This window comes from Phaseolus vulgaris, chromosome 10, assembly GCF_000499845.2.
Source record: "Phaseolus vulgaris cultivar G19833 chromosome 10, P. vulgaris v2.0, whole genome shotgun sequence".
Lineage (NCBI taxonomy): Eukaryota > Viridiplantae > Streptophyta > Magnoliopsida > Fabales > Fabaceae > Phaseolus > Phaseolus vulgaris.
The window spans coordinates 10720704-10734131 of NC_023750.2; the positions used below are offsets into that span (position 1 = coordinate 10720704).

The 13428-nt window shown below is 35.1% G+C and overlaps 2 pseudogenes; both read right to left on the reverse strand.

Annotated features, from left to right (window-relative positions):
- Nucleotides 1–337: 337 nt before the first annotated feature.
- LOC137814351 (alpha-L-fucosidase 2-like) lies at nt 338–8991 on the reverse strand (annotated as a pseudogene).
- Nucleotides 8992–9724: 733 nt separating this feature from the next.
- LOC137818207 (alpha-L-fucosidase 2-like) lies at nt 9725–10423 on the reverse strand (annotated as a pseudogene).
- Between the last annotated feature and the right edge of the window lie 3005 nt (nt 10424–13428).

The following is a 13428-nucleotide window of genomic DNA, read 5'->3' on the forward strand; positions in this document are numbered from 1 at the left end:
CCCAGCTTACATGGCCCACCTTTACTATCAGACCACCGATGTCCGATGTCTTTCTCTCAGGCCGATGACCGAGGTCTGGCATGTACAATTATGTTAGAATTAATGGGCTAAAACAATAGGGGTGAATTGTTTTTGAAAAATTTTCGCAAGTACAAAAGGTAGAGTGAAAGACAATGAAGAATTAATCAATGGAAAATTTGTCCAGCCAAATATAAAACTGATTTTAAGCTTGATGTAGAAAATCAATCAGTTCTGTTTACGAAACAGTCGGTTGTTTTTATCAGTAGTTTTATCGAAATAGATTTAAAGCAATTTAAAGAGTGTAAGGATAGAGAGATTCACACATAATATTTATACTGCTTCACTCAACACTTGAGCTACATCCAGTCCTCAGAAACCATTGAGAATTCACTATGTAATCAATCATAGATTACAAACAACACATCCACAAAGAGGTGACCTTGAAAACCACAAGACCCACTCACCCTCTTTCCAACCACAGACCTCTAGTCAGAACACCCTCTGACTTTATAGGATTTCACACACACCAAGAGTGATGATCTTGAACCACTCAAGAACACACACACCAAGAGTGATGATCTTGAACCACTCAAGAACACACACCACTCATTGGCAAACACCACACCACTCCAAGAATGTTGATCTTGATTCCCTCAAGAATACACAACACTTCTTGGCAACACCAGTACAAAAATACAATTATTAAGAAGGAAAGGAATAGAATACACCTTGGTAAATCACAATATCAAAGATCAGAATACAAGACTCAATCATATTCCACACATTTGAGATGATCCAAAAGCTCTTTGAAAACTTGAAAACTCTCTTTGATTGATCTCTCTCACTTAGTTAATGCACAAGAGCGTAAAACCACCTTTTTATCTTTCAATCAAATGATTAAAACAGTTACAACAAAAGCCCAAAAGCAGTTGGAATAATTTAAAACAGAACAACTACTTAACAAAATTTTGTTAAGGTTTTTAGCAAAACAATCAGTTGATTTTTCAAAATAAGCGATTGATTTTTATTTGACAGCATTAAAATCCACTAAGTGTCAAATAACCTGTTGTTTCGAAATTTCAACCTGTTGAAATTTGTTTCACAGCAAAGGCAAAGACAAAGCTTTCCCAAATCATTTAAAAACCTCTAAGTGTCAAACAACCTTTTGTTTCGAAATTTCAATCTGTTAAAATTTGTTTCACAGCAAAGGCAAAGACAAAGCTTTTCCAAATCATTTTAAAAACCACTAAGTGTCAAACAACCTGTTGTTTCGAAATTTCAACCTGTTAAAATTTGTTTAACAGCAAAGGCAAAAGACAAAGTTTTTCCAAATCATTTTAAAAACCACTAAGTGTCAAAGAACTTGTTGTTTCGAAATTTCAACCTGTTAAAATTTTTTTGACAGCAAAGGTAAAGACAAAGATTTTTCAAATCATTTTAAAATCTAGTAAGTGTCAAAACAACCTGTTGATTTGAAATTTCAACTTGTTGAAATTTCACTTCCTTTTAGAAAATCCATCTTTTCAAAATGTTAAAGATTCAATTGAGCTTGGATCAACTTAAGGAGTGAGTTAACAAGTTTCAAACAACTACACGCACACACAACAACAACAAGGTCTTCAAGCTTTCCACTTGGATTTGGAGACATCAAAACATCTTGTTCAACAATCTCCCCCTATTTGATGAAGACAAATCCTTGGTTTGCTTGTGATGTGCTTGTGATGTTCTGTTTGAATTTGTTAGTACCTGCAAAACATAATTTGTGCATGTACCAGAAGTAATCATATCCATATATCATTAGCACCACATAACCAGTTTTCACTAGGTGATTCTTATAAGGAAAACTAGCAAAATTAGTGTGAAAACATGGTGCAAAATTAGAGTTATGCAGCAGCTAACTAAATAATATAAACCCAGTTTTAAAACAGATATGTAACAGAGATATAGCAGCATACAAACCATATAATTCTCTCCCTATTTGTCTTCTCAAATAGAATAGAAGAAGGGGTAAAACCAGAATACCAGTGTGTGTAGCAACACCATTGCAACAACAAACCTGTGATACCATATCAAAATTACAACAAAAATCTATGGTGTATCAGAGTTATGACAGCAACAGAATCAAAGTACCATAGACCCCAGAAATTTCAGTAAGGAGACAACAATTTCTCCCCCTATCTTTTCTTCATCCAACAATACCCATTAATGGAGTACTTCAAAAGGTTAATCTTCAAGTTGGTCAAATGATTGCTCAAGAGGTGGATTTGGTAGAAATATTCTCTCTTCTGTTAAGAGCAAACCTTCCAGACGTTCGAAAGATACATTCACAAATATTCATCAACCCCATGACCACCAATGTGGTTGCCATTCATAAAAAGCTTTGAATTTAAAGGAAAACAAAGAATACATCTTTTTATTATCTGATTTAGAGGCATAGTAAATGAATTTTTGACCCACAATGGGTTTTAAAAGAAAAGAAACAGTTGTAATCATGCATAAGAATTCATAACAGTTTTATTCAAATGTGCTAGAGGTAAAACAATCGGTTGTTTCGTGAAAACAATCGGTTGTTTTTCTGAGACAACAAGAAAATGTTATTTTTCAAAGCTAATCATCTTTCAAAGTGATGAGAAATGCATAATGAAATACATTCATACCTTTGCATAACCTCAATATTTTTACCAGTCTCAATTTTCTATATGTTCAACAATAATAAAATAAGTATAATGTGGCAGAAATTGTAATATATTAAAATAGAGAGCACAATATAAGTAAACAAATACCAAATTATTTCTTCTTCTTGACAAAGACATAGCACCACCAGTGTGCGGAGTAATTTGTCTCTTCCTTATATCTCTATTTCTATTACACATGTTATACTTCAAGAATCAAAGCATAAAAAAAAACATATAGATTATTCATAATTATATGAGGAAGAAAATAAAAAAAAATGAAAAAATATTCATAAATAAAAATAAAATTAAACAATTGACAAATGAAATTGTTTCAAACATGAATAAGTTCGCTAGATATCAGAGAAAAACCACACAACACTAGAGTATCTTATACAAGTTTCTTCAAATGGGATATTAATAAGGTTAAAATTACTCATTTGAACTTTACAAGTACAAAACCTTTTTTTAATTTCTGTACAGCTATTTCTAATTCGTAAGGAGACTAAAAAGAATTAAAATGATACTTGTAGAGACTAAATTGGATTAAAAAGGATATCTATAGTAACTAAATGGAAACATTGTTAAGTATAGAGACTAAAAGTTGTAACTACATGGAAAAATTGAGTAATTAAACCTATTAATAGTTATGTATGGCTGTTCTAACTTACCTAAGAATATGAAATTTCAACAAAATAAATAAGTTCCATACATATTGCATGGAAAAAAATATGATCCCTTGAAAGATTTTAGCTCTTAAAGTTCTCATAAAATACCTCTTTTAATTAGACTAAATTCCACAGCTTTACAGAGGCCTGGAGTTTTCTCAAGACTAATCGTGTAACATGTCGATGATGTACATCTGGGTCCTCAAAATCTTCTGCCTGCAAAATAAGTAAGGTGCTATAGTCAACATGGAATTGCTGGCAAACAGTCAAACTTGTTCGTTGCAAATCAGAATAAAATATCCGATGACAAGAACTGGCCAAATGGACATTAAATGGATGGAGGGAAGGAATACAGATCATAAATATAATTGCTTACCCATTCCATAATCGTACCATCTCTAGAAACTTTTGTCGGAGGAAGCTTAGACTGATACTCGGTGATGATTGCATCATTGTCTTCCCAGAACCTGTTTTTCAGATATTTAGTGACCAAGACAAAAATAGGACAATATGAAACTAGCATTGGTTTGAATATTAAGATCATGCTCACCTCAGAAGCAGCAATCATTATAGAGAAAACTTATTTTATGATTGAAATGTCCATGGTTGATGAGTAGCTCACACTAGCAGGCTTTCGGTCTGGGACAGTGAACATGTGCTCTGGTGAAGTTGATGGGTTAGTTTGTAATAATCCACCACGACCTTCAATCAACCAATCCAACAAAAATGATGTACATTCTTCCAAACAAAGGGTATGCTTTATTTTTAAGAAAATCCTAATAAAAAAAAAAGAAAATTCAGCCATCACTTACCTAGTAATCGATACACTCACAAGATACTCACAAAACAGATATACAATGTATGAATATAGCATTTACAAATAAAAATATAACTATATGTCCCATGATAAAATATTAGATTCCCCATCCCTTTGGTATGCGTGTCTAATACTCTAATACTAGTCTATATTTATAACCTCAAAGGTATTTTGGTAACAATGGCTGTAAACAAGTGCCATCCTTAAATGAAACTTGAAATCTATAATTAAAGTTTTTGGTTGTGGTTTGAAAATCCATTTGAAAAGAGTATGTTGCTCCCTAGAATTATTAAATATCATAGATGAACAAGGCAATATTTGGATTGATATCAATTTTGAAACTGTATTGAGTTCATAAAACATAATAACCAAAAATAGATCAACTGGTCATATATCGTAACATGAAGATGAATAACATCTTTCAATATTTCAGGTCCAACACATCCTTAAGCCATGAAAATAGACACAGATAATTGCATGCATGAAACATGCAGCTATACTAGTATATCAGTTCATCATCAATAATTTCAATAACTATCTAAAATTAATCCCCCTAAACAACTCTTTTCACAAGATCAGTTTTTAGTCAATACTTTAAATCAAGGATTAGATAATTTTCTGAAAAATCAGAACTTACTTTGTCCATTGTATAAGTATAATGCTCCCATAAATGGACAGAAAGCCAAGCTCCACCCATAGGCCATAAAGCCCAAACAGCCTCACCTCTATCTGGTGATGTTTTACCCCATATGTCAGAAACTTGATGTGCAACCCTACCATTTGTTTCATAGTTCACCTGTATGCAAAAGATCAGAGCACAATAAGGTTAGAGCATATAAAATTCATGACATAGTGTGGAAATGGTAATACGGTAGACTATATGTTCTTGTCTTTTTGCTTTGTTATACAGGATAAAATGTTACTGATAGCAGAAAGGATGGATCTCTTTCTTAAGTATAATGCCAAGAATAATATGAAAGAAAGAGGGAAAAGAACAAAATACCTTTGCAGTTTTTTTACCATTGGCTGACAAAGACGAAATGAAATCAAATAAGGGCTCTTGACACTCATGTAGGTTGCTAGAAAGGGCTCTTGACACTCATTTGCCACCTGAGTTCCAGGACGTGAACAAGAGATCAGCAGATATCGACCATATTGAAATAAAAGCTCAACAAAGGAAGGATCCTCGTCAGTTTGAAAAGATTTGACTCTTGCTGAAGTTGGAATTGTGTCAGTTTCCTTTTGAGAGATAGTGGAAAGAAATAAGTGAAATATATTTCTGAGATCTCTTACAAATGTGATTACAGTCTCTATTTATAGACTGTTTTACAACCTAATTAAAGAAAGAAATAATAGGCAATGAAAGTCAGAAATAATGAGTGTTTAAAGCTGTACAAATCAAATAAAATAAAATCACTAACAAATCTGTCCTAATAAATATAAAATAGAATCTGCACTTAATTATAACATAATTCTCCTGATTATGCAACACTCCCCCTCAAGTTGGTGAATGTATATCTATCATTCCCAACTTGCAAGTAAGATCTTCGAATTGTTTTGCGGGAAGTCCCTTAGTAAACATATCTGCCAATTGGAGTCTTGAAGGGATGTACTCAGTGGCTATAAGACCATCATCCAACTTCTCTTTAATAAAGTGTCGGTCTATCTCTACGTGCTTTGTTCGATCATGTTGAACCGGATTGTGTGCAATACTGATAGCGGACTTATTATCACATGCCAAACCCATAGGAGCTTCATATTTTATTTTTAGGTCATCAAGTATGATCTTCATCCATAAGAGTTCACACACCCCTTGAGCCATGGCTCTAAATTCTGCCTCTGCACTTGATCTTGCAACTACATTTTGCTTCTTGCTCCTCCATGTCACCAGATTTCCACCCAAGAACATGCAGTAGCCTGTGGTGGATCTCCTATCAACAATCGATCCTGCATAGTCAGCATCAGTATATACTTTCATGGATAAGTTTTCCCCCTTTTTGAATAGCAATCCTTTTCCTGGAGAGGCTTTTAAGTACTGAATAATTTTATCTACTGCCTGCAAGTGTCTTTCTCTTGGATCATGCATAAATTGACTAACCACACTAACTGCATAGGCTATATCTGGCCTAGTGTGTGAGAGATAAATGAGTTTTTCCACAAGTCTTTGATATTGTGTCTTCTCCACTTTTGGGTTTTCCTCATCATTCCCAATCCTATGATTTTGCTCTATTGGCACTCCAGTGGGCTTACAACCCAACTTACCAATCTCTTTGAGAAGATCAAGGATGTATTTCCTTTGAGAAATAAAGATGCCCTGTCTCGAGTAAGCAACCTCTATCCCAAGGAAGTACTTCAGCTTCCCAAGATCCTTCATTTCAAATTGAGCAGCTAGTCTCTCCCTCAAATTTTGTTTTTCAATCTCATCATCACCTGTAATAATCATATCATCTACATAGACCAAAAGTAGAGTGAGTTTACCATTCTGAGAATGTTTTATAAACAGAGTATGGTCACCTTGGCTTTGTCGGTACCCCAAAGATACCATAGCTTGAGTAAACCTTCCAAACCAAGCACGAGGTGATTGTTTAAGACCATATAGGGCCTTCTTAAGTCTGCACGCCTTATTCCCTTCATTAACAATACCATACCCAGGTGGAATCTCCATGTATACTTCTTCCTCCAAGCTTCCATGCAAGAAGGCATTTTTAACATCAAATTGATGCATTGCCCAACCAAAGTGTGCTGCCAGGGAGAGAATAATTCTAACGGTATTCATTTTTGCCACTGGAGCAAAAGTCTCCTCATAATCGATCCCATAGGTTTGAGTGTACCCTTTTGCAACCAACCTTGCTTTATACCGATCCAGTGTGCCATCAGACTTATACTTAACTGTGTATATCCACCTACAACCCACTGCTTTCTTATCTTTTGGTCTCTCTACAATCTCCCAAGTCTCATTCCTTTCTAACGCGCTCATTTCTTCATTCATGGCTCGAATCCAGTTCTCATCTTTTAAGGCTTCTTGTACCGATGTAGGGATTTTGATAGAATCAATAGCTGAAAGAAAACTCTGGTGCTGCATAGAAAGTTTTTCTGTAGACACAAATTGGGATATAGGATATTTGGCACAAGATCTTTTTTCTTTTCTCAAGGCAATAGGTAAATCATTTAGGTTAGGTTCAAAAGCAGTATTTAAGGTGTCCTCAAGAGTCTCACTGGTATGAGTTCTTACCTCCGGTTCAGACAATTGAAGTTGCTGTTCGACCAGGACGGGTTCTTGTTGCCTTCGTTGATATTGTTTTCCAAAATATTTGTCTTCATTATTCTTCTCTGGTAATGATGTTGGTGCAGGGTCTTTGTCATCCTCCCTAAGAACGAAATCCTGCAACAAAGGAAAAGGTGGCAACTCAAGGTCCTCAGCTTCTTGAATACTCTCCCCCTGAAGCTGAGAACTAGGAAAGAAAGACTCTGTTTCATGGAATGTGACATCTTTGGAAATATAAACTTTACGACTTTGAGGATGATAACATTTGTACCCCTTTTTGTTGGGGGCATAACCGATGAAGACACATTTGATGGCACGAGGATCTAACTTACCCCGATTAGGACTATGAACATGGACAAAAGCAGGACAACCAAAGACACGATTCTGAAGACTATTCAACATGGGAATAGAAGGATAGAATGTGGTCATAACCTGAATAGGAGTAACACCCTCTAGAACCCGAGAGGGTAATCTATTAATCAAATAAGTGGCAGTCAGGACTGCTTCCCCCCAATAAGATCTAGGAACAGATGTTTGGAAAAGTAAAGCTCGAGTAACCTCAAGGAGATGACGATTTTTCCTTTCAGCAACCCCATTTTGTTGAGGAGTGTCCACACAGGTTAATTCATGAACAACTCCATTTTCCTCAAGGAACTTGGAAAGGTTTTGGTTCACATATTCTCTTCCATTATCAGAACGCAATCTCTTAATTGAACTTTCAAATTGTGTTTGAATCATTCTGTAAAACTTTACAAACAAGTGAAAAACTTCAGACTTATCTTTCATGAGGAATAACCAAGTAACCCGAGTACAATCATCAATAAATGAAACAAACCATTTTGCACCCGAGATATTAGGAATAGGTGAAGGTCCCCATACATCTGAATGAATAAGATCAAAAGGTTTAGAACTTTTATTACCATTGGGAGGAAAAGTTGTCCGATGGTGTTTAGCAAACTGACAAACATCACAATGAAATGACTCAGCAGACACTTTTGTAAATAAAACAGGAAATAAGGACTTTAGGGTACTAAATGGAGGATGACCAAGACGTCTGTGTTGAAGCCATATCTGAGAGGATGACCAAGATTCATGACCTTGTTGAAGATTAGAAGTGTGTGCCTGTAGTCTAGCACCCTTTTTACTTTCTTCATGCTGTAAATAATATAACCCGCCCTGCTCTTTAGCAATTCCAATAGTCTTTCCCGTGACAAGATCCTGAAAAACACAATGGGAAGGGAAAAATACCACTGCACAATTTAAATCTTGGGTAATCTTTTGAATAGACAAGAGGTTATTGGATAGTGTGGGAACATGAAGCACATTTTTTAAAGGAAATGAAGGTTGAAGGTGAATGTTACCACGACCATTAATGGGGGTAGTGGAACCATTAGCAACAGTAATATATGGCTTACCGGATAAAGTAGTGTAGGATGAAAAAGAAGAGGAATGAGGTGTCATATGATCAGTAGCACCAGAGTCTATAATCCAGATATTTTCAGTACTAGAAGCATTAAAGGATAAAAAACTAGAACTCTTACCACTCATAGTAAAGGAACAATAGCTAGATGGCTTACTAAGGGAGTCCATTCAAAACCAACTGAGTTTTTCAGATTGGCAAAATTTGATCCTGTTTACACATAAAAAAAAAATCCGCCGGAAAATTTTTCCGGTGGCGGTTTCCGGCGGCGTTTTTCGGCGAGCAGTGGCAGTTACGGCGACCGGTGCAGTTTTCGGCGAGCAACGGCAGTGGTGGTCGGTGGTGGTCAATGGCGGTGGCAGTAACGGTCAATGTGGTGCAAGGTGGTGGTGGTGGTCAATGGAGAAAGGATAAGGAAAAATAGAAAGTTGCAACAATGAAGGCTGTCCAAAAAAATAATAATTGCAGCAATGAAGGCTGTCAAGGAAAATGATTACAGCAATGAAGGCTAAAAAAAAATAAATTGCGGAAGCAGAGTCTCCTAGATCAGGAGCTCTGATACCAAGTGGAAAGAAATAAGTGAAATATATTTCTGAGATCTCTTACAAATGTGATTACAGTCTCTATTTATAGACTGTTTTACAACCTAATTAAAGAAAGAAATAATAGGCAATGAAAGTCAGAAATAATGAGTGTTTAAAGCTGTACAAATCAAATAAAATCAAATCACTAACAAATCTGTCCTAATAAATATAAAATAGAATCTGCACTTAATTATAACATAATTCTCCTGATTATGCAACACTCCCCCTCAAGTTGGTGAATGTATATCTATCATTCCCAACTTGTTGCAATGAGACGATTGTTTGGGAGGAAACCGATTGCCTTTTGTAAAAAACAGATTTTCCTAAAGTCTTGGAGCTTTTAGAGAGTTACAATGAGACGCGATGAAATAGATTTTGATAGTCATCCAAGTGTCATGCATAAAGATCAGCATATGAAATTTTTTTCAGACTTCATTTTACTGAGGGACTCAGAAGTAGGTTCCTTCTTAGAGTCTTCAGGCATAGTAAATGGGCCATCAAAGGAAGAAGAAGCTGTCAAAAGCAAAACAACCCAATCTAAACCTTCAACTCTTAGCTTCCTATCATCCAAAACTTGTATAACCTCGTTACCAATCTCCATATCAAAAACTGCAGAAAACTGAACTCCCTTTGGATTGTCAATTGAATTCACTCTTGGTCGAATCCTACTACCCGGACATCTCCCTTCTATTATTATCTGATTTTGGCCATTTACCCTTGAATCGTGATGCATTTTGCTATCAAAATACACTGTAAATGATAATGAGCCGGGTTTGCTTGCACACAACCTTGTCATTATTACTTGCTCTGGATTAAAAACAAAATGTTCTCTCGTAAATTCTACATCACCCACAGAGTATTTCATTTTAGCCCTTGCAGTATCCAAATCCAGCTCCCTGTGATATGACTCCTTCGAATAACTTCTGGACCAACTCAAGGAACAGGGGCAAAAAGACAAAACAATTGAATTACTGAATTAATTAAAATAATGAAGAAAGTAATATTATCTCAACAATCAAATGTGGTGCAGAAGAGTTGTGGTATCTGTGCCTAAGTGGAACATTTTACATATTCTTGTCCTCAATTACAAGAACCAACAATCTTTCCATGGAGTCAGTAACAGGATTTTTTCAAGGATAAACACAAATTCAAATATATACAACGCAAGTGGAGAGAACATCATAACCTGAAATATGGACCAACTACATCTCAGCCCAGGAAGAATCAGTACATACTACATACCACAATAGATGAACTTTCAACACCCTCCAAATGCTCAACAGAAATGTGCCACCTCAGTCATGTTTCAGTCATGTTCAGAAAAGGTTCTGTTTCGGTCATGTTTGGCAAGGTGTTCCTATGCATGGTGTCTTCGCCATGGCTATACAGGTGAACATCTATATTTTAGCTTTAGCTTAATTTGCATCTGTTTTCATGAATAGAAACAAATGAAATGAAGAGATTCAACTCTACCTACATAATATTCTTCAATGAAGAGTCGTGATTCACAAATTACAAATTGCTAGAGTTAATTTATCAAACCATTAAGACAGCAAATCAGAATGAAATTCACCACAACTGAAATCTCTAAGATAAAAAAATCAATAGAAGAAAACCATACAAATCCAATCCAATCAAATATAAAAACACTGGATAAATCGAACTCAAAAAGAATGTGAACAAACCTGAACAAATTCTTCCGCAGAGGCCCCGATGGTGGCGATTTCGGATAATCGTGAAATGGTTTCGTACAGCTTGGCGACATGTTTGCGACAGCTTCGTGAGGAGCGTTTGAGCGTTTAGGGTTTGACTATGAGGGTTCGTGAGGAGCATTTAGGGATTCGTGTTTAGGCAGAGAGAGAGGTTTGACTGTTTAGTCAAACCAGATTTTCAAAATTAATTGGAAATAAACTAATTTTGGTTACCAAAGATATTTTAAAAAATAATTGGGAATAATGAGGGAAGAAAAACTTGTTTTTATTCTGAAGGATAATTGTGACGGTTGAAAATGACATATTTTGAAAGATAATTGTGGCGGTTAGTCAAATGACATATTATACTGAAATGTGTGGCGGTTATTAATAACCGCCATATTAAAACCATCACTTTTTACATGATTTTTTTGTAGTGAAATAGGATTATGTTTCATCTCTCACACTCTCATGTATTTTGATTGGCATGTTAATATTAAGGTCTTTGATTGAAATTTATACCCGTATAAAAGTCATTTATATTGATTCCTTGCATATAAAATCCTTAATAATGTTCACTAAATATCGATCTCTCGCATAATTATAAGAACAACTTAGAATGAAGCTCAGACGCTAATAACAATTAACATTTCAAGTCTATTCCTAACACTCAAAATATGTTTAGTATTGTTGTTTAGGTCAGAACCCTAAAAATACTTTCCAGTCAGATTTAAGATTCTCAATTTGTCACACAAATTTAGAAGTAAAACAACAATACCAATAATCAATCAAGAACAAAATATTATATCATATTAAATATCACCTCAATACATAAGAGTTCGAGCAGATTACTCCCAATTCCAAAGGGTAGAATTAGTCACTTATACTTCTAGCACCTTTCATCCTCCCAATTGGGTTACAATTCACTTAATGGTATTTTTCTCTCAATCTTGCACACTAGGGTTGAGCCTCTAGCCCCCTATTTAACCTAATTTTCTAGGGTTAGGTCACTTCCTGTGTCGCACTGATGGGCTAAGTGATAAAAACATAAAAGCAAGCCCAATCTGTCTGACGCATTCTCACTCAAGCGAGAATATCTCGCTTAAGCGAGAAAGGCGTCAATTTTCGAAAACACCCCTGGAGCATTCTCACTCAAGTGATAATATCTTGCTTGAGCGAGATACTCTTGTTGCGAAATTTGCTTTTTCGACGCTTTTCTCTATTATGGGACCTTCCAACTTTCTCTTTTTAGCTCAAATCATTCTCCTTTACTCCAAATATTCAATCCTCCCTAAAAACTTGCAATCAACACCAAATTTGGGAATAAAATTCTCTTATTCAAATAAAGATCAACAAAAATGTAAAAAGCTATAAATTCGTAAATTAGGGATTAATTTTTATGTAAATTAGCAATAAATCCTCATAAGTGCCTATCTTTTAATATGAAATATGACTGAAATTAGGCACTTATCACTCTCCCCAACTTGGAATCTTGTTTGTCCTCAAGAAAAGTAAATGAATATTCTAATCTACCTAAAACCCATGCCCACGAGAAACAACCTAGTCTTTAAGAAATCTTCATGGATTTGGAGACATCAAAGCTTCAAGTTCAACAATCTCCCCCTATTTGATTGAGACAAATCCCTGGTTAGCTTGGGATATTCTGTTTGAATTTGACAATACTTGCAAAACACAAAATTTGCATGTACCAGAGGTAATCCTTTCCATATTTCATTAGCACCACAAAACCATTTTTCAGTTAGTGATTTCCATAAGGAAAATAAGCAAAATCAGTGTGAAAAGATAGTTAAAGCAAAGTGCAAATCAGAGTTTTATGCAATAGAGTTATATGCAGCAGTTTAATCAAAGTGAGCAACATATAAACAAAATTAAATCAGAATTTAAGCACACAATACAAACCATACAAACCATAAACTTCACCCCCTATTTGTCTTCACAAATAGACTTAAAGAAGAGGTAAAAAAAAATCATTAAAATAGAGTTTGTGAGTCAAGAATTCCTAACTCATTTAGGAAAAGAAGAACTTGTCCTTTGACAAAGGTTTAGTGAAAAAGTCTACGAGTTGCCTTTTGGTTGCAATGAATTTCACCTCACAGTCTCCATTACTCACATGATCTCTTATGAAATGGTGTCGGATCTCAATATGTTTTGTCCTAGAGTTTTGAACATGATTTTTTGTGAGATTAATGGCACTTATGTTGTTACAGATTAAGGGTACTTTGTTGACTTTTAATCCAAAGTCTTCAAGCTGTTATTTAATCCACAAAAT